The sequence below is a fragment of the Triplophysa dalaica genome, chromosome 5 (genome assembly GCF_015846415.1).
Source record: "Triplophysa dalaica isolate WHDGS20190420 chromosome 5, ASM1584641v1, whole genome shotgun sequence".
Lineage (NCBI taxonomy): Eukaryota > Metazoa > Chordata > Actinopteri > Cypriniformes > Nemacheilidae > Triplophysa > Triplophysa dalaica.
Window position 1 is genome coordinate 592,421 of NC_079546.1, and position 25,001 is coordinate 617,421.

Consider the following 25,001-nt stretch of genomic DNA (forward strand, 5'->3'; position numbering starts at 1 on the left):
CTCACAAAATCTGTGTTGGTTGTATGTGTGTGTGCGTGTGCGTGTGTGCTTTTCTCCAGTGCGCGCTCTCCACGCGTCTGTCAATATGTGGGCGGGTTGGGGCGTGCATGTGTGTAAAACACAAAATTGACAAACCCTCCAGCCCTTTTGTTACGTCATGCTCTCGCGCTATTTTGGGAAGCCACTAGATTAAATGGTTAGCAATTAGAGTTGATTGGTTAATTGGTGGCGGTTAGTGAAAACAGAAAATACGCTGTCAACAGAGCAACGTGTGAGACGAGACGCACGGGTGGATATTTCGCTGATGATCCAAAACTGTAAACATTTCAAACATAGATTTGTGTCGAACTTTAAAAAGAAACATACAAAAAAGCATCAATTTTATAATAGTTAGTGTTAAAAATATAACGGTCCTATATTGGCAATGAATGAATGAATTCCCAGCTAACACAGTTATGTTGTGACGACGTAGGCCTAACGTTATGGTGCCGGTTGCACCAGCTGTCCGTAAATTACAACTTGGCCTAAGTTTGATTTAAATGGGCACTAAGGGACAATTTACGCACTACTAAATATTTTCGAGTTACACTATTAAACTTATTTGATGCGTAGAAGTTTAGAATGGAGAACATTATGTGACGAATTAATGACGTACTAGATTTAACGTTTCTGGCACGCGATGAGCACGTCCTAACGTCCAAACAGTCACGTTGTTTAAATCGTTTTTCTTTTCATTTAAATAATTACCATCCCACACATTGAAGGATTAAATTAATTTGTGATTTAATCTGTGCGTTAAAGATTCAATTTTATGCACAGTTGGAGTAATTCTCGATTAATAAAACTCAACGCAGCGCTGTACATCACGATAAGAAATTGTATTTATACTACATGACATAAATAATCAAAGACTTCAACACAATATAGAGGATTTAACGCAGATATTTAATATTTATTAACAGAGATTAATAAACAAATATGTTTAAGATTCACATTATGTTCTTTTTTTACCACGTAAGTGAAGGAGGTTGTTTTTAGAAACAACAATCAAAACTTTAGTCACTCACAAACATCAGGTCCATTTAAATGTGCCAAATCGATCGAAAATCACCAAAAAGTGTGTGTCACTCTCAAATCTGTGAGGTATAAAGTAAAGTAAGAATAGTAAACCGCTAAAGTAATATCATGCAGTGAAGTAAAACTAAATGACCGTAAACGTTTAAATGATGCGAGCGCGCGGGCCTTTGTAGATCATAGAAGGCGCGTGCACGCACACATCAGATGCGCGCACTAAATAAATAGAAACGCACATTAGTTTTGGTATCGATTCAAACTCCTGTTTTATAGCTGTCAGAATTCTGATTTGTTGCATTCGTCTTGACATTATAACACATTTTACTCTGATCATACATTTTACATACAATAACGTAAATAGAATTCATTAATCAAATGACCGGTGTCCAGATCATCTGAAGACGAGAACACGTCGCTACAACGTTCTCCATGGGATTAATTCACGACGTTATTTGAAGACGTTTAATTTTTTTACAGTTAGAAAACCTCTTTAAATGTTGCAATATTTATGTGTATATATATTTATTTTATTTCTGTACTGTTTTTTTACCCCGCAAGGCTGCTTTTCAAATGCCTTTCAGGCACCAAATATTTTTGGAAAGTGCCGTTCTGCCCTCTATTGGGATCCTTGTGTAACTGCAGTAAATGTGAAGTTAGCTTCTAGTGTCTGACTCCCGCGATAAGGCGCATTACTGGTGTAAGCATGTGCTCATGGGTCACTTGTTCTCTCACACCAAACAGGATTATATCATGCTGTGTCAGCAGAGGGAGATAGAGAATAGAAAACCAGCAGGTGGACTAATTGCTGTAACACTGATGTGAGATCAGTTTACAGAATAAACTGTGTGTGTCCTCAAGGGCACTGGATCACATCATCGTTCAATTATGAAGTCTAATTGAAATGCCAATCGGAATGAATTTTCGTTTTAATTGGATTAATTTGTCTGGACAGGATGGCAGGATCCTTTCCGAACACATTTACTTCAAACCAACACACAGTAAAACAAATAATAACAAAGTAAATATTTATGTTACAATTTGAATATTGTTTCTCCAGCAATAAAAGTGACTTAGAAATGAGATGTTTTCAACATTTTGTTTTTATTTGCATTTAACAATGAGCACACAAAGCAAATCTCTTTCTCACCCTCACTCTCTCTCTCTCTCTCTCTCTCACACCCTCACTCTCTCGCTCTCTCTCACCCTCTCTCTCTCACTCTCACCCTCCTCTCTCTCTCACACCCTCACTCTCTCGCTCTCTCTCACCCTCTCTCTCTCACTCTCACCCTCTCTCTCACTCTCTCTCTCGCTCTCACCCTCTCTCTCACTCTCACCCTCTCTCTCACTCTCTCTCTCGCTCTCACCCTCTCTCTCACCCTCTCTCTCTCACCCTCACTCTCTCTCTCTCTCTCTCTCACACCCTCACTCTCTCGCTCTCTCTCACCCTCTCTCTCTCACTCTCACCCTCTCTCTCACTCTCTCTCTCGCTCTCACCCTCTCTCTCACTCTCACCCTCTCTCTCACTCTCTCTCTCGCTCTCACCCTCTCTCTCACCCTGTCTCTCTCCCTCTCACTCTCTCGCTGTCTCTCTCGCTGTCTCTCTCTCTCTCGCTCTCACCCTCTCTCTCTCCCTCTCGCTCTCTCGCTGTCTCTCTCGCTCTCACCCTCACTCTTTCGCTCTCTCTCTCTCGCTCTCACCCTCTCTCTCCCTCTCACTCTCTCGCTCTCTCTCACTCTCTCTCTCACTCTCACCCTCTCTCTCACCCTCTCTCTCTCCCTCTCACTCTCTCGCTCTCTCTCTCTCTCTCGCTCTCACCCTCTCTCTCACCCTCTCTCTCACCCTCTCTCTCACTCTCTCTCTTGCTCTCACCCTCTCTCTCACTCTCTCTCTCGCTCTCACCCTCTCTCTCTCCCTCTCTCGCTCTCTCTCTCTCTCGCTCTCACCCTCTCTCTCTCCCTCTCACTCTCTCGCTGTCTCTCTCTCTCTCGCTCTCACCCTCACTCTCTCGCTCTCTCACTCTCTCTCTCTCGCTCTCACCCTCTCTCTCTCCCTCTCGCTCTCTCCCTGTCTCTCTCGCTCTCACTCTCTCGCTCTCTCTCTCTCTCGCTCTCACTCTCTCTCTCACTCTCTCTCTCGCTCTCACCCTCTCTCTCTCCCTCTCACTCTCTCGCTCTCTCTCTCTCTCGCTCTCACCCTCTCTCTCACCCTCTCTCTCACTCTCTCTCTCGCTCTCACCCTCTCTCTCACTCTCGCTCTCACCCTCTCTCTCTCCCTCTCTCGCTCTCACCCTCTCTCTCTCCCTCTCACTCTCTCGCTGTCTCTCTCTCTCTCGCTCTCACCCTCACTCTCTCGCTCTCACTCTCTCGCTGTCTCTCTCTCTCTCGCTCTCACCCTCACTCTCTCGCTCTCTCTCTCTCTCTCTCTCTCTCGCTCTCACCCTCTCACTCTCTCGCTCTCACTCTCTCTCTCGCTCTCACCCTCTCTCTCTCACTCTCTCGCTGTCTCTCTCTCTCGCTCTCACCCTCACTCTCTCGCTCTCACCCTCACTCTCTCGCTCTCTCGCTCTCACCCTCACTCTCTCGCTCTCTCTCACTCTCTCTCTCGCTCTCACCCTCTCTCTCTCACTCTCTCGCTGTCTCTCTCTCTCTCTCTCGCTCTTACCCTCTCCCTCTCACTCTCTCGCTGTCTCTCTCTCTCTCGCTCTCACCCTCACTCTCTCGCTCTCACTCTCTCGCTCTCACTCTCTCTCACCCTCTCTCTCTCACTCTCTCGCTGTCTCTCTCGCTCTCTCGCTGTCTCTCTCTCTCTCGCTCTCACCCTCACTCTCTCGCTCTCACCCTCACTCTCTCGCTCTCACTCTCTCGCTGTCTCTCTCTCTCTCGCTCTCACCCTCACTCTCTCGCTCTCTCTCACCCTCTCACTCTCACCCTCTCTCTCTCTCTCACACCCTCACTCTCTCGCTCTCTCTCGCTCTCTCTCTCTCACTCTCACCCTCTCTCTCACTCTCTCTCTCGCTCTCACCCTCTCTCTCACTCTCACCCTCTCTCTCACTCTCTCTCTCGCTCTCACCCTCTCTCTCACCCTCTCTCTCTCACCCTCACTCTCTCTCTCTCTCTCTCTCTCACACCCTCACTCTCTCGCTCTCTCTCACCCTCTCTCTCTCACTCTCACCCTCTCTCTCACTCTCTCTCTCGCTCTCACCCTCTCTCTCACTCTCACCCTCTCTCTCACTCTCTCTCTCGCTCTCACCCTCTCTCTCACCCTGTCTCTCTCCCTCTCACTCTCTCGCTGTCTCTCTCGCTGTCTCTCTCTCTCTCGCTCTCACCCTCTCTCTCTCCCTCTCGCTCTCTCGCTGTCTCTCTCGCTCTCACCCTCACTCTTTCGCTCTCTCTCTCTCGCTCTCACCCTCTCTCTCCCTCTCACTCTCTCGCTCTCTCTCACTCTCTCTCTCACTCTCACCCTCTCTCTCTCCCTCTCACTCTCTCGCTCTCTCTCTCTCTCGCTCTCACCCTCTCTCTCACCCTCTCTCTCACCCTCTCTCTCACCCTCTCTCTCACTCTCTCTCTTGCTCTCACCCTCTCTCTCACTCTCTCTCTCGCTCTCACCCTCTCTCTCTCCCTCTCTCGCTCTCTCTCTCTCTCGCTCTCACCCTCTCTCTCTCCCTCTCACTCTCTCGCTGTCTCTCTCTCTCTCGCTCTCACCCTCACTCTCTCGCTCTCTCACTCTCTCTCTCGCTCTCACCCTCTCCCTCTCGCTCTCTCCCTGTCTCTCTCGCTCTCACTCTCTCGCTCTCTCTCTCTCTCTCTCTCTCGCTCTCACCCTCTCTCTCAACCTCTCTCTCCCTCTCACTCTCTCTCTCACTCTCTCTCTCGCTCTCACCCTCTCTCTCTCCCTCTCACTCTCTCGCTCTCTCTCTCTCTCGCTCTCACCCTCTCTCTCACCCTCTCTCTCACTCTCTCTCTCGCTCTCACCCTCTCTCTCACTCTCGCTCTCACCCTCTCTCTCTCCCTCTCTCGCTCTCACCCTCTCTCTCTCCCTCTCACTCTCTCGCTGTCTCTCTCTCTCTCGCTCTCACCCTCACTCTCTCGCTCTCACTCTCTCGCTGTCTCTCTCTCTCTCGCTCTCACCCTCACTCTCTCGCTCTCTCTCTCTCTCTCTCTCTCTCGCTCTCACCCTCTCACTCTCTCGCTCTCACTCTCTCTCTCGCTCTCACCCTCTCTCTCTCACTCTCTCGCTGTCTCTCTCTCTCGCTCTCACCCTCACTCTCTCGCTCTCACCCTCACTCTCTCGCTCTCTCGCTCTCACCCTCACTCTCTCGCTCTCTCTCACTCTCTCTCTCGCTCTCACCCTCTCTCTCTCACTCTCTCGCTGTCTCTCTCTCTCTCTCTCGCTCTTACCCTCTCCCTCTCACTCTCTCGCTGTCTCTCTCTCTCTCGCTCTCACCCTCACTCTCTCGCTCTCACTCTCTCGCTCTCACTCTCTCTCACCCTCTCTCTCTCACTCTCTCGCTGTCTCTCTCGCTCTCTCGCTGTCTCTCTCTCTCTCGCTCTCACCCTCACTCTCTCGCTCTCACCCTCACTCTCTCGCTCTCACTCTCTCGCTGTCTCTCTCTCTCTCGCTCTCACCCTCACTCTCTCGCTCTCTCTCTCTCTCTCTCTCGCTCTCACCCTCTCCCTCTCACTCTCTCGCTCTCTCTCACTCTCTCGCTCTCTCTCACCCTCTCTCTCTCACTCTCTCGCTGTCTCTCTCGCTCTCACCCTCACTCTCTCTCTCTCTCTCTCTCACGCTCTCGCTCTCGCTCTCCCTCTCCCTCTCGCTCTCTCTCTCTCTATCTCATTATTCTTTAACAGATATCAGCAGATGTCATAGTTTCAGTTACGTCTGTATGTTTGTGTTATGAGGTAGTAAAGCTTGTCAAATTGAACATCCTATATAAACTTATCTTTACTTGGTTATGAATCTATTTAAGATTTTTTTTCATCATCAAGGTAGGAAACTTTTTATACAACACACATACATATTTCAATTGAGGAAATGTTTATTGACTGTAATCACTAAGCACACCCAGACTCTGGTACTGCATTTACAAACACATACATGTATTTTTAGACATCAGAGGTTGTTTTGGGTGATTTAATGGATTAGGTGTAATCTTTTCTCTTGGGCATCATACAAAACGCTCAATTCTATATAAACAGGACACAATTGGTCCCCTGGGCACCTCCACCGCCCATTGAACAGATGAGTGTAGAAGTAATGTCTCTGCTCTGTGATGATGAAGCGTCTGAGCTATTAGTTTAGTGTGTGAAAGTATATATTTACGTCTGCTTTCATTGAGCCATCTATCAAAGCCAAGCAGAACATTTTGTTCTCAGCACTGCTGAAGTCCTGATGTGTAGGTTTAATGTGTAGTTCACATCTTCTCCCGTTGTCTGCGACAAAAGAAAGCAGATTGCATTAAGAAAATCTAAAGGAGACCTGAATGTTTTACTAACACCTCAAATTGAATGGCATAATATGTTGATTGAAAATATAATGATGTTTATGCTTACAAGAAGCAAAAGCAATTTATCAAAGGATGAAAAACCTGACTCAGGCTTACATCTCTGAAATCAAGACAAAAACACACAGAAGGGATTAAAAAGATGAAATCTCATTAATGAATAAACATTTTCAGAATTGGGAGGATAAGTTGTTGGTTCTCAAGTAAAGTATGAAACGTGTATGGAAGTGTGAGTAAAATTTGACAGCTGTAATCAGGGGCAGATTTTTTGGAAAAATCTTTCAGTTTCATAAAAGAAGGTCATACAGGTTTAGAACAAGTGCCTTTAAAGGAGCCATGTGGAGATTTTAGCTGCATCTAGTGGTGAGGTTGAGAATTGCAACCAATGGCTTTCTTCCCCCTCCCCTTCGAGGCGTACGGTGGCTGACACAAAACTAATATGTTGTCACGTTACATTTACGAAACACGTTTGTCAATAGGGCTTCTGTAAACAACACAAGGAATTCCATGTAGATATAAACGGTTCATTCTAAGGTAGTAAAAACATAACGCTAAGGTCTTTATACACCTCTGAAGACATAGTTATGTGTATTACATTGCATTTAGATCCTCCAAACAAGGACATATTGGACCTTTAAAGTACCCTATTGGAGACCTATAACATGTAGAAAGAGAACCCGAGTCTCCATGGGATCAGTTCTCTGTTTATTGTATAGTTTCCTGCTAAAGCTTATCGTTCAACACACAAAAGACTTTCAACGTAAACACATTCCCTTATTTGGTCATGGGAAACACACCATTAGCATGTAGTCATTACACAGCTCTCATTACAGTGAGGACAAACATGGCTTAAAGTAAACACGGTACTGATGTACAGAACAGTGTGTCCAGCGATACATTCTCTTCCCTAACACAATTTTCTTCTCTTAGATGTTCTTATCCAACACAATAATCTGCTAAAAATGATGATCATGTCGCAGCTGCGTACAAGTTATCGCTAAGTGTTAAAGTGATAAAAGCAGGTGATGTGGGGATTTCTTAAAGACTGGGTGCACCATTAAACTTGCGTGAAGCATATTTTGACAGAACTGGAAAAGTAGGTTATCAGTAGACAATAGCTACAGGGGATTCGATCCTTTCAGAGCCGTCTCGCCAGACCGTCTGGGAAGGCTATTCAGGTCACTTAAGCACTGTATTTAATGTTTCCTGTAGTTATTACCCCGGCAGATCACACCGGTAGCTCGGCAGACAGTTGCATGACATCTCCATCCATGTCATCCTCTGACCTCTGTGACTCGAAAGTCACGTTAGGCTTTTCTTTCCATGCCATCATTCTTAGTGTAGCTCGAGCCCCGGGTCAGAGTATAAAGGAGATTCATATCACCGTCCCTGACTAGCAGTGTCTCTTCTTTTTCCTTCTTTCACCCACACGACCATTTCCTGCTGTGTAACCTCATTAACTATCCCTCATCCTGGTGGCCTGATCAGAATAAGAGCCCATGGCCCCCGATCTCTGCTGCCATGACGACGGGCTCGGAAATCCTGCGTGGCTCTGCAGGAAGGGGCCCGAGTGTGGTGAGAATGTGAATGCGTGTGACATGTTCCGGTCACATTTTCAAGATGTTTTAGGTCCTAATAAACAGTTATATAAGACTTGTTGTATATCGGTCAAAGAGAATGTGAACAGGAGTGCAGAAGTGGTGCATCGAAGAAGTTACCAGTAGAGGGCGCCAGGACGTCTTAGCGTGCTTGAATGAGACGAATACAGTTAATTAAAAATTGCATTATGGGAATGTGGAAAATAACCCACACAGATTCATTCAGCTCATTTTTACATTAATAAAGAAGAAGTAAGCCATCAGACAGTGTAATGTGCTTACAAAACAGCGGAAATGACAGCAGATCACGCAAATAACAGAATATGAATTGGAAATTTCTGTGCAGAAGGACGATTAGAGCAAACGGATTGTTATAATATTTATCTCAATGCATATTTGTGTGATGTATAAATCTTTCCAAGACACAAGATACACTGAAGAAGCAAATAGACATACCTTGTTTCATATCATCTCTTCTCTGTAGATTATTCTTTAGAATTACGTAGAAAGGTGAAAAGAACTATATGTAAGAATATCATTGGAAAGCTCCTCAAGAGGAAATTAAAAAGGAAAGAGGGATTAAACTAAGGGAAAAGGTTTATGAACTAATGCCTAAACAAATGAAAGCGATCTCTTCCACAGGGAAGATTTGAGATAACCAGAATGATCTGATAGCACACATTTATTTACATTTGACATTTGGCACATACTTTTATCCAAAGTGACTTAAAGGTCCAGTGTGTCATGTTTTGGAGGACCTGCAATATGATATACACAACTATGTGTTCATAGGTGTATAAAGTCCTTCCATACTGAAGCGTTATGTTTTTTTTACTGTAAAATGAGCTCGTTCTACACCGCGAGTCCCCTTATATGGAATTCACCATGTACAGAAGGCCTTAACGGACAAACTGCTAACGAATGTGTTTCGTAAATATATCCTTCGGGAAAATAGCACAAATGTGATGAAATCTTAGCGCTGTGTCAGTCACCATAGTGCTTCTATTGGAGTGAAGTGAGCCATTGGTTGCAATTTACAACCTCACCACTAGATGCTGCTAAATCTCTAAACACTGGAACTTTAAAGTACATTTACATAACGAAACACAATAGATTTTAACAAAGCCTTACGCATTGCGTAAGTGAATTAACATACCCGTGTAGGAGACTGGAGCAAGTCCACTGTCAGGAAATTCTGTATGATTTGTATGTTGAAGGTCTGGAGTGTTTCAGACTGTCTGCGACCTGTTGGGTCAAAACGACAAGGGTCAGCGCTCATTCACGCCACGGCCTGCTTGTCTGACATGTCTAAGGCCTCCTGTGTCCTGTTTCATTTGTTTAATCCTGAACCTATCCAACACAAACCCATTTGTTCAACACTTGCATTATGTATTTAAATGACCCACACTAGAACACTCTGAGTGAATGAATACACATTTGGGCGGTTTAAATCTTTTTTTAGCTATTCCTTGAATGGATAAATCTTTCCCTCACATTAAATTGTAGGCTATAGCACTGAAATTTAACCCCAGGTGTGCATTCCTTGACAACACAAGTGAGAGAATAAATTACTGAAAGAAATTTTGGAGACCAAAAGAAAAGCTAAATACAAACATTGAAAGTGATGGAAGTGACAGAAACGAAATGAGCAGACAGCCACGGAGAGAACGTCCAAGTTAAACATATCTTTCCACACAACAAAACCTGTATTCAGCACTTTGATACATACACTTTATATGCATATATTTAGGGGGTTTGTTTGTCTTTAAAAATATGAACTGAATGCAATTAAATCTCATATGAATTTATCTCAGTGGATGAACAGGACAGGAACGAAGTAGTCGCTTTTTATGTTTGAAGCCAAAAGATAAAGAAAATTAATTATGCACTGTCAAGCAAGCGCCGAGGTATCACTATCTGTCCTTTCTTCTCTATTTCACTCATACACACAAATGACACGTCGCCTAGATGTTGACAGAAGAATACCTCAACCCCCGTTGTTCTTATGAAAGCCTTCCTGCAGTGCATCCTGCCACGTTCTTTGTGCTATCAATCCCTTATTTTCAGAGCAATCCAATGATAGAAAAAGTGGTATTTAAACAGTGATGCATGCTGGGAAAGGGCACCATTTATTGGCCTAGAGACGAGGTTGTGGGAATATCAGATTCATTAAAGCGGCGATGCATTATGGTCAACCATCTGAGCAATTTCCTGTTTGTGTCAATATTATAATGGAGCATGTGGTGACACGTACAGTAGATTAGTATCACGCTAGGCCAGGGCGTATCTCTCTTGTCTCTATAAATAGAAAAATCAGCAGTTTAGTGTACAGTATATACACTAAATATGCTTTTGTGTGTGAAGGGGCTGTTGACATTATTATGAGAATCACTACAGACTACCTGTGAGGTGATTTTATAGTAGGGGCCAAAAGTGATGTCCTGCACTGACCACATTAACATGGATGTCAGTAATCAAATTATTTGCCTTATTCTGAGTAAACTAATAGGATTAAGGTGTTTACATGAGTTGCTTTAAGAGAATACCTTTCATGTTATTGTTTTACATGTGACACTACATAGTTAGATTAAATGCATACGTCATGACGTCTCTAAGCGACGCCGTTCGACGTTCCCTCCATCATTTCATGCATCAACAAAAATTTGCTTTCTTGCTTGAATTTGTTGTTTGCCGTAAACGAAAACGTCTGTCCACTGTGTGACCTGTCGCAATGTGCCGCCAAAGTTCCTACGCGCCGGTAATAGTGAGATTAAGGTGTGTAGATAGATGTCTATACCACACTTCAATAATGTCACTAAAACAGGACTACTCCACCTGCTTAATTCCATTTGTGTTTCCTATCATTTGTGTTTAGATGGATTAAGCCAATCAAAAAACTGTGTTTACATGCTCACTACTTAATCAGAGTATTAGCTTAATCCTGTTCATATCAGATTATTGTTGTCCATGTAAATGTGGTCAATCTAAAATCAATCCTGTCAAAATAACGGTTATTTCCCGGCAGAAAACATTTTTTTACATATTTTCTAAATTATACTGTAAATAAATCCTGTAAATAAATCCAGCAGATGGGGTGCCAGTAAAAAATGGTCAACCAACAATTTTTTAATGTAAAATTATCATTTTTACTGCAATTTGAAGATTTTTTTTACATCATATGTGAAACATTTGTAAAAAATAACAATAGATTTCTGTAAATGTACTGAAAACTGATGTTTTTGTCCTTTATTTAGAAGACACATTATGTAAGATTTATTTAGTATGCATGTTGTGTAAGGCGAGTGCTTGTAGTGTAAACTGAAGCTCAGCTTTGAGAAGAATTTAAGAAGGCGATGAAAATTAATTACAGCAGAAGCTTAATTAGGCAGGAAGGATAATGACTGTATGACAAAACATTTTTGTTTACATTGTTGTTAATTTATGCCTAACTTCCAATTCCAAACATGTATTTCATTATATGTCGTTTTCTTTTTTGCCTAATTATTTAGTTTTGTCTTATTTAAACCTTATTTTTAGATTTCAATGGTTTCTTTGAACATATAAGCTCCGAAGTATTCTGCAAATGTCCGCTTTGGAGAATACCTTTTTTCCATTCGTCTATTCAAGTGCACACACACATACACGTCTGTGAAAATAAAATAAAAGACTTACTTCAGTGCCGATGACAACATGTAAAATGTGTTTGTGAAGTTAGATGCCTGTAGGGCATCATGAGTTCTGATTGGTGGGAGAGACCTGGATGAGATGGAGGAACATTTCAGAACATCACGCTATTTGGAGACAGTCTAAATATTCATTTGCCCTTTGTAGAGAATGCTAAAGTATTAAAAAAAGACAATTTTGATATATTTGTAATGTTTAAGACAAGATGACAAGGCACGACAAAGGTGAAAAGAAGCAAGGTGAAGAGACGATTACCTAAAAGACACAAGAGTTGAACATCCAATGTGACCTTAAATATTTAGAATACTTCTTAAAATGGATTAAAATGAGACAAAACAATGAGAAGGGGCCACTCTCAAATATCACACATATTTTTGACAGATGTCCCCCCTGCATCTCCTTGTGCCATCCCACAAATATTCTCCGAGAACTAGCTCCTAAACACGATCTGTCATTCTTCACTCCAAGTGCTCTTGATCACAACAACATGGAACGTAAATAAACAGCCCATGTGCCGAACAAAGCATGCGCAGGAGCCCGTGGAGACACAATAAACCAGGAATCTCCAAATGGTTGCGAAATCTGTCTGTCTGTACCTTTCAAACTGGAAACGATTACCGGCTAAATGAAGCTTTCTGCTTCTGCAACAAACCTGCCATGGATCTGTCCTCTCTGAATCACAAACCGATGACAGATGCTGTCAGCAGTGTTTCTCGGTGTATTTCAAACACTGGAGTGAGGATTTTCCATCCATATTTATACGACAGCTTGAGTTAACATGTTTAGCCGCCTGATGAACTTGAAGAGCAAGAGTTTAATCCATCACAATTTGATCCCAGATCAGCCAGTGCTGCTTTTATCACCGTATTGATTTACACGCCGAGCAAACCTTCCAGATAACAACCAAGATAATAACTGTGGTGAGAGACACAATGCTAAGTAACATCATGACTTCTAATCAGAAAAACATTTTGGTCTTCATAGAATGCTTCAACAAAATCACCTTTTCCCTAAAAGGCACCGGCAGCATAAGGTTTGGCATGTGCCGCGGACCACCCTGTTAAAACACGGCGTTCAGAAGAACCAGCTCTGGTTTCAAGAGGTCTGTACAGACTAAACAACACAGATACATTGAGGGCGAGCTCTTCAAAACGAAAGCAAAAACAGGTTTGATGCCTGCTGTCTTTTGAAAACCTTTGAAATTCAATTAAGATGTTTTTGTTTTATAATTTTTTGGCTACATTTGTTTATTAAATCCATTCATTGTGTATTACGTTTGCAAAATTACCTACACAACTGTTTGCTATCTTCAAACTAATTCATAATCTAAATTTATTATGGTTTATGTTTAAAACAATGAGAACAGACTGCAGTTGGAAGAGACAAATGACTATTATCTCTTATTGTTTAATTATAATATACTATCCTACTATAATATACTATAATATACTATAATATAATGTACTATTAAACATAACAAACATACACTGATATAGATAGAGAGGTCCTCAAAGACATGAGGGCATCTTTATTAAGACTCACCTGAACATTTGGTGTACTGCTGGCAACGGATAGATGGATAAATGATTTTATCAGTTCATGCGCAAGAAGAAAGTTCCCTTCATAAACTGGGGCTATTTTCGTTTGGGTGCACGTGACTGTTTGGAAGTGGGACAGATGAGTGTGAACAGCTACACGTCTACAAGCTCGTCGTCATGTGTGTGAGATGTCAGGCTTGGCAGTCTGGTCACATCATTGATATCACTGCTCTTCCTGCCCCGAGGAACCATTAATAAAAGCACGGAAGACACGCACACACAGTCACAATCACCATCAACCAACTGACCGATAAAAACATTTAACAATCATTGAGAGAGAGAGAGAGACAGAGAGAAGAGAGAGACAGAGAGAGACAGAGAGAGAGACAGAGAGAGAGACAGAGAGAGAGACAGAGAGTGCAATAGGTAATCTGGGATAAGTTCTGGTCTGTGAATGTCAAGCCTGTCTAATAAAATAGGGATCATATATGTGAAGACATGAGCTCACACAACAGACCATGGACTCTCCAGAATGTCTATTAACAGACCATTAGCTCTACTAGACTATATTTGGCTGGTCTTGTGAATGGATGCATTGGTGCATATGGATCTACGTTCTCTGTCTATATATAGAAGATCTAATTTGCTGACAAATAGACCCTGAGGACATTTTGTTTTATAAATGTAATTAATTCTTAACAGTGCCAAGGGATCAATTGTCATGATATAAACCAGAGGCAAGCACGTTCTAAACAAATCTCCTGTTTGACAGCACTGATGATCCCTTTATAAAAACAGACACGGTCACAGCTGAAACAAATCAAACAGAAGTCATGTTAAATGCATCTGAGTGTGCAAGATTGAAAGACTCTATATACAATTACATATGGAAATATTAGTAATATTTAAGTGAAGAAACATTAAATTAAAAACTGTTCAATGTAATTAAACTTGAACAAACCAAGAGCTGGGCATGTAAATATTTGTTTTATCAAGGCTAAAGATTCGAAAAATAGAATCTGCAAAATTATGTGTATTGTGCACAATTTTGTCTATGGGAAACAAACCTTTTTTTATACTTTGCAAGCACATAATACATAAAAATGGCAAAGAAAATCTTGCTCAAAGAAAATCTATTTCTATTTTAACAAGAGTCACGGTAATTATTAATTAAATTAAATACATATAATTATTGTTATGCAGAATTGCTTCCATGTGTCTGTTGCCTAGAAGCAACATTGCATGTATGCATACGAGTGAATGCGCAATACATTAGATAATATAATAATTTATATTAAATATAACATAGATAGTACTTTAGTTATACGCTTTTTGTTTATTTCATATTTTTTCCATCAATAACATGTCATCCTTTTTATTTGTTTATTTAGTTTATTATTATTATTATTATTAGGTGGGCAATGATATGCTCAGCTCATGATTCGATGCGATAAACGATACTGGGTTAAAAAAATATATTGCCAGCTTTACAGTAAATCTTAATACATCTGCGATACTTACAGGCTTTTATATTGTGATATTCGATACTTCGATTTATTGTTGCAACCCTAATTATTATTGTCTTTAACCTTTATAATTTACTCAAGGTAAAAAAAGTCCTGCCTCATGCAAGTCATTGAAAAATGTAAAATGTCATCAAAAGGAATATTAAGAGATACTAAACTCAAATTCTTTTACAGACCTATTAAAATAAACGTTTATGCTGTACATCCTCACACATGTGTACAACTTTGCCTTTGCTTAGTTTTAAACTATTAGTTTTTGGTAATTGCTTGCAACTCAATAAAAGCCTAGTACAGTCCATTAAGATGCCCTTAAATAACCTCACAGGTCTATAGATTATTAGGCATTTAGAAGATTGAAAGCCGAAACATCAATGGATTAAAGAAGCTTTGGGCAAACACATCTGAGCTGCCCGATTCACATTAATACCAAGCAGGTTTCAGACTGTTTAATGATGATGTGAACAGTAATCTCAGAGCATTTTGGGCAGGGAGGCATTCTCTACAGACCACATGCTTTGATGATCAGGAGAAGACAGCCTGCGTGGAGAATCCCTACTGAGTTGGTGATGAATGTGTGTTTGTGTGAGACCCTGTACTCCCCACCAGCTGAATCTCATTCCCCAAAGCACCAAATCAAACCCAAATCCAAGCGTTCCCCTTCTCCCACATGTCCACGTCTCTTGATGCTCTCCGCTTTCTTTTAATCTCCATCTCTTTCCTTCTATCCCACATTTCCACTCCGTCTTCCTCCACACTTTCCCACATCAACAGCTTGGTGACACATTCCCACATTTGGCCATTCCCAGCACGGTTGCGTGATCCCTGACCCACGATTCTGCACACGAGGACCATCCCGAACGGCAGGGAATACACGGTGACCGTAATTTTGCCAAGTAGGACGCGGTCCTAGAACAAAGTTTCTAGTGACCAATCAGATTTCGGGGTTATGTTTAGGGCTTGAACAACTATGACACTGTCATTCCCCTCCGACATAAAACTTTGAGAAGTCATCAATGTTTGTCCGACTGGAATGTTGTTTCAAGACCACATCTTCAGTCCTATACGTGTCCATCAACACCATGGATGCCTCCGGGGCACGTTTTAATTTACAATTTTCATTTCCTTTATTTTTGCTGCAATGATTTGTTAACTTTTATAGGCTGTTTATGTTTTTTTTCAGGACGCTCCTGAAACACTGGTAAGACGATATACAGACTCAACCTAAGGTTAGAAAAATACTCAATAAAGAGAGCGTTTCTTTCCTTGTTGTGACTTCAAATGTCATTATAAACCAATTCAGAGAACTTCTTGTTTCATTTTTTTGCCGCGCTAAAGTTTAAAACAGAATACGACCAACACGATTCAGAATATTAAATGCAGATCTTTGAGAATGAATTCTATATGTAAATAAAAAAACAATGAAACCAGAAGTGTTGCTGGACCTGTGTTAACATCTTGTGAAGTAATCCACAACATGTTTTGCAGAGTTTTTGCAAAGAAGTTAAATTATTAAACAATGTTCAACTTTTCAAAATGAAGACAAAACATTTGGAAACTTTATGATTGTCAGATGCAGTGAAACATGTCCTTGTTTATGAACTACGTGGTTACTTTTCATGGGACCTTTGTGGCCTTAAGGGGGGCAGACATCATATGGTACATCCACTAAAAATCACAGATGGACCTTTGGAGCAGCTCGTTTAAATTAACTACAAAAGGGGAATAAAATAAATCGAATTCAAGAAACAAAATACATTTAATCCACAATCTAAAGCTTCCAAAATATATAAATCTCAAGCTGCCGTCTGTATTTGGAAACACAACTCTCTCATATTGCCGACTCATATTCAATCCCAGATTAGTCACAAATAAGCACATGGCTTGGTGACAGAAATGTGAAACAACGTTTACACACATTGAAGCCGTTGCAGGCATGCTGTACATGATTAGCAGATTAAAGAGATTTGGAGCCACAGGTTCTGGTTTGTCAGCAATAGAAACTAGTGTAACTCGTCCAAAACCCAGTTCAGCAGAGAATTACAATCAATACAGTGCTATCGCTGTTGTCGTAGCAACCCCTATAGCCATCGTCAGAATAAACGATCAGGAGAACACTTCGACTGACATCTCTGTTCCTCTTTTACAATAAATCCCTAAAGTTTGACTTTTTACTATTAAAAAGTAGAAGACAGCATGCTTTATAGTTAGAATGAAAGGGTTTTGTCAAGGTTTTCCCTCGTTGAAAGTGTTTTAGATGATGTTCTTACCGTGTTTCAGATGCAATAATGGATTTTAATTTAATGGATGAAGTGGTTCTTAATGGAAAACAATAAGAGTGAGTCTTTAGGTGATTTAGTAGAATGATAGAGAACAAATTAGAGTTTTAAGAATGACAGCAAAATGTGATTCTCAATGACTGACTGTTTATACTTTATATACAAGTTTACATTACACTACGTGAGATTGAATGCAAGCTTTTATAATAAATTTATATAAATACAGTTTTTATCTTTAAGAAATGTACCGGCATCTAGTGGTGAGGTTGCGAATTGCAACCAACGGTTCACTACATCTCTCTCTTTCAAACAGGACTAAGATGTCATCGCGTGTTTGCTTCTTTGCCAAAGGAGATAACGTACTTACAAAACACGCTCTGTATACCTGTTTGTCAGTTAAGGGGTACTGTAGAAAACAACAACAAGTTGAAGTCTATGCAAGGGGACCCATGTTAGCTAATTCTAATGCTAACATAACGCTTCATTATGTAAGATCTTTATACGCATGTATACTATAGAGCATTTCTGTCAATAGAGCCTCCAAAAATGATACATTGGAATAAATACTTGTGATAAGCAAAGTACAACAATGCTCTCATGACCAAACCCCCCCACCCTTATTTAAGCACTGTAATCAAATGTTCAGATGCATTTTTAAAGCTAATAATAAAGACAGAGATTTGGATAAGTGACTTTTGACAACCAAAAAAAAAGATACAACAAGGAAAAGGCTTTTAGCACTCCTGAACTTATTATTTAGAAAAACCTAAAAGCTTGTTGAAAGATTGTGAGACGTGCCATTATGTTGAGGCCGATTTTTGATTGAACACCAGACATCCAACCCTGCACTTGCTGCTGTGACTGACACAATTTAAACACAATAATCAGACCCGACAACATTCTTTTGGCCCACAACGACCAAATTTGGTGCGTCTGTGCCATTTCTTCTTTGTTTACCTTGAAAATCCACCGATCACCAACATGTGATTATCAGAATCAGAAGAACTTTATCGCCATGTCAAATCATTGTTAGGGACGGAAGACGTAGAAATACAGGTAATAAAAGTGATGATACCGGAAACGATGCAAGTTTATTTGTGTATTCTGTCTCCACTGTAAATGATCTCAAACAAATCCCTCAATCTCTTAAATCCTAATGAGAGCACATTTATACGGGAAGATTTTGAACACAAAAAACATTCTCAGGAAGTAAAGGCTACTGGTCTGTTTTTCCACACGGTTCAAAGGACATAATGTAGAATATAAATATATACGGATTACTTTTAGGGGACTTTTAAGCCCCTGGTCACTAAGTGCTTTTTTTATAGAGAACGAGGAGCACAATGTCTTGAAGACCAAAGCCATATGAGTTTGAAACACGAGAGACAATACATGACGACAGAATTTCCCAACACGCTTTTTCTGGGCACAAGTTGTTTTCTTTATCTATTTTAAAAAGTGATATTTACTTTGGCATTTTTTTGCAGTATTTCATTGAAACCTTCTTCTCAAGTCATGCAAGATTTGGACAACTGATTAAACAGGGTTATAATGAGTTCTACCCTTGAAAAGCATGAGTTGAGAGTTCAGTCAGGATCATAGAGACTAATGCCTCTCATCTGGGGTGCTTAAAAGAAGGACTTGTAAAACTTCAGAGCAGAACTTTTGAATAAACTCTCTCATCTGTTGCAACGATGCGAAAGCTTCAGGGACCGATTCACGACACATCTGCGAGTGTTTCGTGCACTGTATTTCAGCACAAAACACTTCGCTTGCACGCATCTCGTTTGCTTGATCCTCACTAAACATTGCCTGTATTTCCTTCATTATGTTTGAGAAAAACAAAACCACAGATAAAACATGTAATAAAGGATTTCTCAATGATACACTTTTCTGTTTTTTCTTTCATAAATTGTGCTTGTCATGTTGTGAAATCTCTGTAGGGAGGTATTAAAAACTCTTGCTGATGCACAAATCCACGTTTTAAATATTGCTTCTGTATTTGATAATAATGTTTACATTCTGTGGATTGCTGGATTTCATATCTCATTTAAATCTACAATTTGAAAAGCGGTCCATGTGAGCATGCACAGCGCCTGGTTATCTACTACTGGTTAGCTCCACTGACACCTACAGAAGGCAAACACTAGACGCTGATCTAAAATAAGCAATTGAACAAACACACATTTCCTGCGTTTGTCCTGCCAGTTACTGACGCAAAACCGGCACATTCCTCCGGCTAGTCAACTTCATTTGATATCTCCATGCAATGATGGACATATGGAGGTCACGTCGTGCCATGAGAGGGATGCTTGAGGTGCTCTGCCATTAAAGTACGAGAATGCTCAACACACGTGTTTCTCGTTTATATGACGAGATATATTGTGCGGCCACATCTGAAGGATGGAGCTGTATCAAGAGCCCTTATCTAGACCAGAGCTGCTTGTTTGCCTCAATATGTTTTTAAATTGGAAATCATGGTGCAGAAACACAAAAGACGCATGCATGCAAGTGTGCGACCAATTGTGAAACGGTAACATTGATAACAACATAAAACAAGCTTGCAGTATTCATCCTCATCTGTGCTTATATTGCACATTTCGTAGCATCAGCACAATCGAACGAACGATATCGATCCTGTAAGGCAATCCTATTTGAAGCTATCTTGTAGACCTTAGATTTGTTTTAAAGGGATGGTTCACCCATAAACTACTGTCTTGTCATTTCAAACGTGTATGACTTCATTCTTCTGCGAAACACAATAGAAGATCATTTGAAGAATGTTGGTAACCGAACAACAGCAGTACCTGTACAGCAGTACAATTTTGGTCCCCACAGTGACACGGCTCCCCATTTGGTGTGCATTCAGGTTTAGGTCCCCACTAACATATAAAGGTTGGCTTTGGAATTCTGAAGGTGCAAGTTCTGCTATAGGTCATACATTTTGTTACACATTTCGTTTTCTCCAGCCGTCTGGGAATGCAGCAAGAGTAGACAAGCCAAAAACCCTTGGGCTATTTATCACTGTGATTCCCTGAGGTGCAGGAAAACTTGCAATGTAATGATGCAGAATCTTAAATAATGTGGAAATGATGTAAATGCCACCACAGTCCTGTTATTCACCAGTGGGAAACTTGCCTTTAAATGCACCTACCTAATAAAGATTGGATTTGAAGGGATTTTAACCAAAATACAACATAATGGGCAATTATTATAATTTATATGATTGTCTCTAATGTTTATACGTTGCATACACACACAGATATACATAATGCTGCAATTCTGTTTCATGACTAACAGGGTAAGGTTTGAACTGCCTTAATTATTTCAAGTCGATTGCCTTGATCAATAGTCGAGCGTGTGACTCATGTTTTAAAAGTATAGCTGCGGGAGATCTTGCTTTTGAGTTTAAAACAGCAGGTCCATTGTGAAAATCCAATAGACACTTATTTTCTACAACCACAGATCCAAACAAGTCTAAATGAAGGTTCTGAGATGCGTGAATACACTCACAAAATTACTCTCTTACGTCTCTTCTGCTAAATGTCTTTGTCACTCAGCCAAAGTTCTGGGTGATAAGAAATACACATATTCATTTCACACTTACCAACAGGTCAACAATTCGCTCTAAACCATCAGAGACCAAGTGTGTACTGTGTTCTGGTTTCTATGAAAAGATTTTTTCTTCAGACGCCTTTGATCTTTATTCCCTGGTGGACCACATTGAAATTTTGAAGACCAAAAATGGACGTACCTATCACTATTTGAATCATCAGTCTCGTGGTTGTCAGGCATCCGTCAAAGGCATTGGTCAAAAAAGAGGCTCAGAGCGGAGTCCATCAGCCACTAGTGTCTCTCAAGCATCACTACATCCATCATGGTCTTGTGGGGGCGGAATACACAAACAGATCAACATGACAGACACAAACAAGTTCACATGTGAAGCTAGCTGAGATAAACAAAGGTTTGGAATGGGGATGATTTTAAAGCACTGGAGTTTAGCCGGCCTTAGCAGGAACAATAAAGGCAGCAAAACAAGCACAACAACTCTGAAGTCTCTTGAGGTATTTTAATTGGATTTTCAGCCATGCACCAAATAGTGGCAATACCAAAAGTCATCCAGTTGTCTCCAAACAAAAACAAAAGTGATGAAGTGGGAAAAACAACACAAAACAAATCTCAAACAAACAATTAATACCTCACATTCTTGCAAATTCTCGCTTTGCTCCAGCATTGGGCTTTTATAGGTGAGGCCCCTCCCTTTAAATTCAAACTGACCAATGATGACAATACTCCAGTTGTTATCACATTCGCCACAACTTCACATAAACATTTACATGATCTCCAACATCATTGTACATGCCTCCATTGGCATGTGGATCTTCTTTAACAATCTCTGTTTTTCATCATGAAACCAATGAACATTTAAAAGACATGCGTCACCAATAACACTAAAGTAACATTCTCAACACTGTCATCCAGTAAGCTCCTCCCCTCCCATGTTTGGGATAAATTTGGCTTCCTGTTTGCAGTCGGCAACTTTCACTAGGAAGCTCCAAAGAACAGGCAAGACAAAAGGAATCAATAAAACAATATGATTGGTCTTATTACCATTTATCTTTATCTAAGATTTAAAATACCATACGGACACCATAGCTACACGCTTCAGTCACACCGGAATGTACACAAAGAAATGAAAAGAATGGATCAATAAAAGAAATGCTCTATAAAGTTCTCTTGTACAAGACATTGTGATGTAGTTAAGGTTAGGGTTAGGCAAACACTCACTTTGTCAAAAGAACATTGGTAACCAAACAACACTTGACCCCATTGACTTCTATTGTACGGACAGAGAACCCCTGAGACATTTCTCTGAATATTTTGTGTTCCACAGTCATAAACAGATTTCTAACAGCATGAGAATGAATAAATGATAGAACTTTTATTTTAGGTGAACTACAGTGTTTCTTTAAGGGTGCAAAATTACACTTTGGTTAGTTTACGTGAAAATTACATTTCTGTCATCATTCTGTAAACCTCTGACTCTAAATATATCTTTTCATAAAACAAAAAAATAACTATTTATGTCAATTTATGGAGCTTTAATTTCACATTTAGGAGCTCATTTAATGTGAGTTTTCTTCAGTCAAATGTTATTCTCTGTTAACTGTTCCTTTAAACACCAAACTATATGTCTTACTTTTCTTACTTTTTATTCTACGTTTCCTTCTCATTTTTAATGAGACCAATAATGTTCATCTTCAAACATGAGATGTGTGATATAGAAGTCTCTCTTAACATCTCTCTTTTGAAAGGAATCAGAAGCCACAGGGAAAATAACAGAGACATCCTTCAAGAGTGGCTGTTTGGCCCTGAACTCAATCACCTTACACACCCCCGTCTCGTTTTCTTGAATAAATGAAAGATGGTTAGAGAAACAGTGTGCATCTGCTGATATCTGGCCTCAGATAACACAGGACGTCTAATGTTAGTATTTTAGCTGACAACTTCGACAGAAAAAGCCTATTATACCTTGACAGTCCTCTGTGTGTATTTGCTGGAAGAGTGTCCTACTACCGACCGCTTTGATGGTCTTCGGCATGATTGAAATTTCTACCCGATTAGATTTCAGAATGGGAAATGGAAAAGGAGAATCTGACAAAGTAAAAAAAACACACAGGTAGAATCTGATGAAAGGAAAATGGGAAACTTTGAAAAATCTCGTCCTCGCAAGCACCAAAGCTAAGAACTAACACAAAGCTATGTGTCTATCAAGTAATGATGAAGACAACCTGCTCATGCAAGAATCCTTTATTGTTTAAACATTTTTCTGTTTTGCATTATTGTGTTCTATTTAACACATGCAGATTTGTATTGACTAGTGCCACACAAACATATCCGTCTGTTCTTCAAACCCACTTATCTTAAAAAGGGTGGTGGAAGGGGCGGAGCTTAACTCAGTAAAATGTCATCTAGAGAAACTCCAGCGAATTTTGACAAATTAATTCAAGTATGATTAACAACCTGATGCTCTTTCTAGACGCCTTCACCCAAATAAATGACTCGCTGCAGTCCATTATAATACACAAACTCCTTCATAACCTTAAATTATTATTTACTCCCCCTGACACATTCAGCTGAGCTTTTGACGTGAAAATATTCCCACTTCAGAAAATGCTGAACTTAAATAGCCTGAGGCTTTGTGCATATAAATTAGACATTAAAACTCCTTCTTGTTTTTTTAAGGACTTTATTCCATTATGCTCCTGTGCACACTTCTCTCTTTCTCATTTACACACAAAAATCTCTCTCCCATGGTTCCAATACAATAAACAGTACAAAGGCTTGCATTGACCGAGATGATGTTTGGTGGAGACACACAACTTAACCCATTGTAACCGGATTACCAGATATGTGGGCTGGAGATACAGACGAGACGGAGAATTTATGATCTCTACATCTGAAGATTGCCCTCTTGTTCTCTATTAAAGAGACAAGTTACTTTCTATGTAATGGTCTTTTTTGTTCAGTGCTGCCCACAGTCTCCCTCTCCAACCCTTTATGTGAAAATAATGAACGCCTGCATAGTTTATGAGCTTTTGAGAGAATGAAAGTGTTGGTGTCGGCTACAACGATCACGTTGGGTGTTAACATGTGGGCATCCTACCTAGTTAACACACCGTTTGAATGACCAGTGCACCCAAGTGCAAGCAGTCTGACTGGTTGACCTCTATCTGTGAACTTATCGAACTGACGAACGGATCTACACATAACAATCAGCCAATCAGACTGTGGTCATTTGAAATGTCTCACGTGTGCGTCACATGAACGAGGCAGGTGTGTGTGATGAAGGAGAATCAGACGGAGAAAGGTCCATCAGCATTCTAGACGCTCTTTTGAGAGGCACTTACGGTCGGCCACATCAGTGTGAAATCTATGGCTTTGCTCCATCAAACACTCAGGACACTTACCCTGCCGTGTCGGATGTGATCCAGCAGAATCCCTCTGACACTTCAGACGTTCACTGAGAAAGCCCCTCTAGGCCACTCTTTAAATTTGGATTGCTTTGGGGGGTCCTACTCTCCCATCATATTAAGGACCTTTCATCTGTAGACAACAGCGTTCTTTGGTCAAAAGCAATTTAAAATGTACGCATTGAGTGATAAATTCGGCTATACATCTTGCAATTCATTTTAATTTAATAATTATTGTAAAAATGTGTGCTGACGCTTTGGCATTGGAAAAAATACAGAATTTACAAATGCATATGCGCCTTCTGTGAATTATGGGTAATGGCTCGGGCTGAGTGTTCCTGGAGCTTTTCTAACATTAACGACATCGTAACTACCGGATCAGCTCACCTTTTTATATCCTGTGAAAAGATGGTGATGATAACAACCTTTAAAAGAGCAAACATGAAACGCAAACGTTGTTATAACCCGATTGATTTCTTGTGCGAGTCTTACGGTCTATCTCTCGAACCCAAAAATATGGGATGTTTAATTAAAATCCTTATCACCACAAGCTTATATTACACAGTCATGTTTAAAGTGTCTGATTAATGTCAGGAGCTGAGAGCTTTTCTCTGTGAGTGTAACAGAGCCTGTGTTCATACCACCACACATGAACTTGTGGTACGCATACTGTGCACAGTATGTGACGTTCTGTATACATGAAATACTGGAATGACCTACTGCATTTGTCCAAACATCCCTTAAATAACTAGACCACTGAGTGGAATGCAATCCCTTACGAAAATTGACCATGGTTTTACTATAGTTAAAATTAAAAACCATGGTCA

The 25,001-nt window shown here is 40.6% G+C and overlaps 1 long non-coding RNA gene across 3 annotated transcripts; it reads right to left on the minus strand.

The window, feature by feature from the left end:
• Positions 1–5,953: 5,953 nt before the first annotated feature.
• LOC130420882 (uncharacterized) lies at positions 5,954–24,957 on the minus strand. Of its 3 annotated transcripts, none has more exons than XR_008906727.1 (5): positions 24,172–24,957; positions 11,849–11,932; positions 9,333–9,421; positions 6,628–6,681; positions 5,954–6,507 (listed from the first exon to the last, which is right to left on the minus strand). It is a non-coding gene; the product is annotated as an uncharacterized LOC130420882 (long non-coding RNA). The 3 variants fall into 3 exon arrangements; XR_008906728.1 differs by lacking the exon at positions 24,172–24,957 and adding an exon at positions 13,403–13,683; XR_008906726.1 differs by lacking the exon at positions 24,172–24,957 and having other exon boundaries at positions 11,849–12,500.
• Positions 24,958–25,001: the final 44 nt, after the last annotated feature.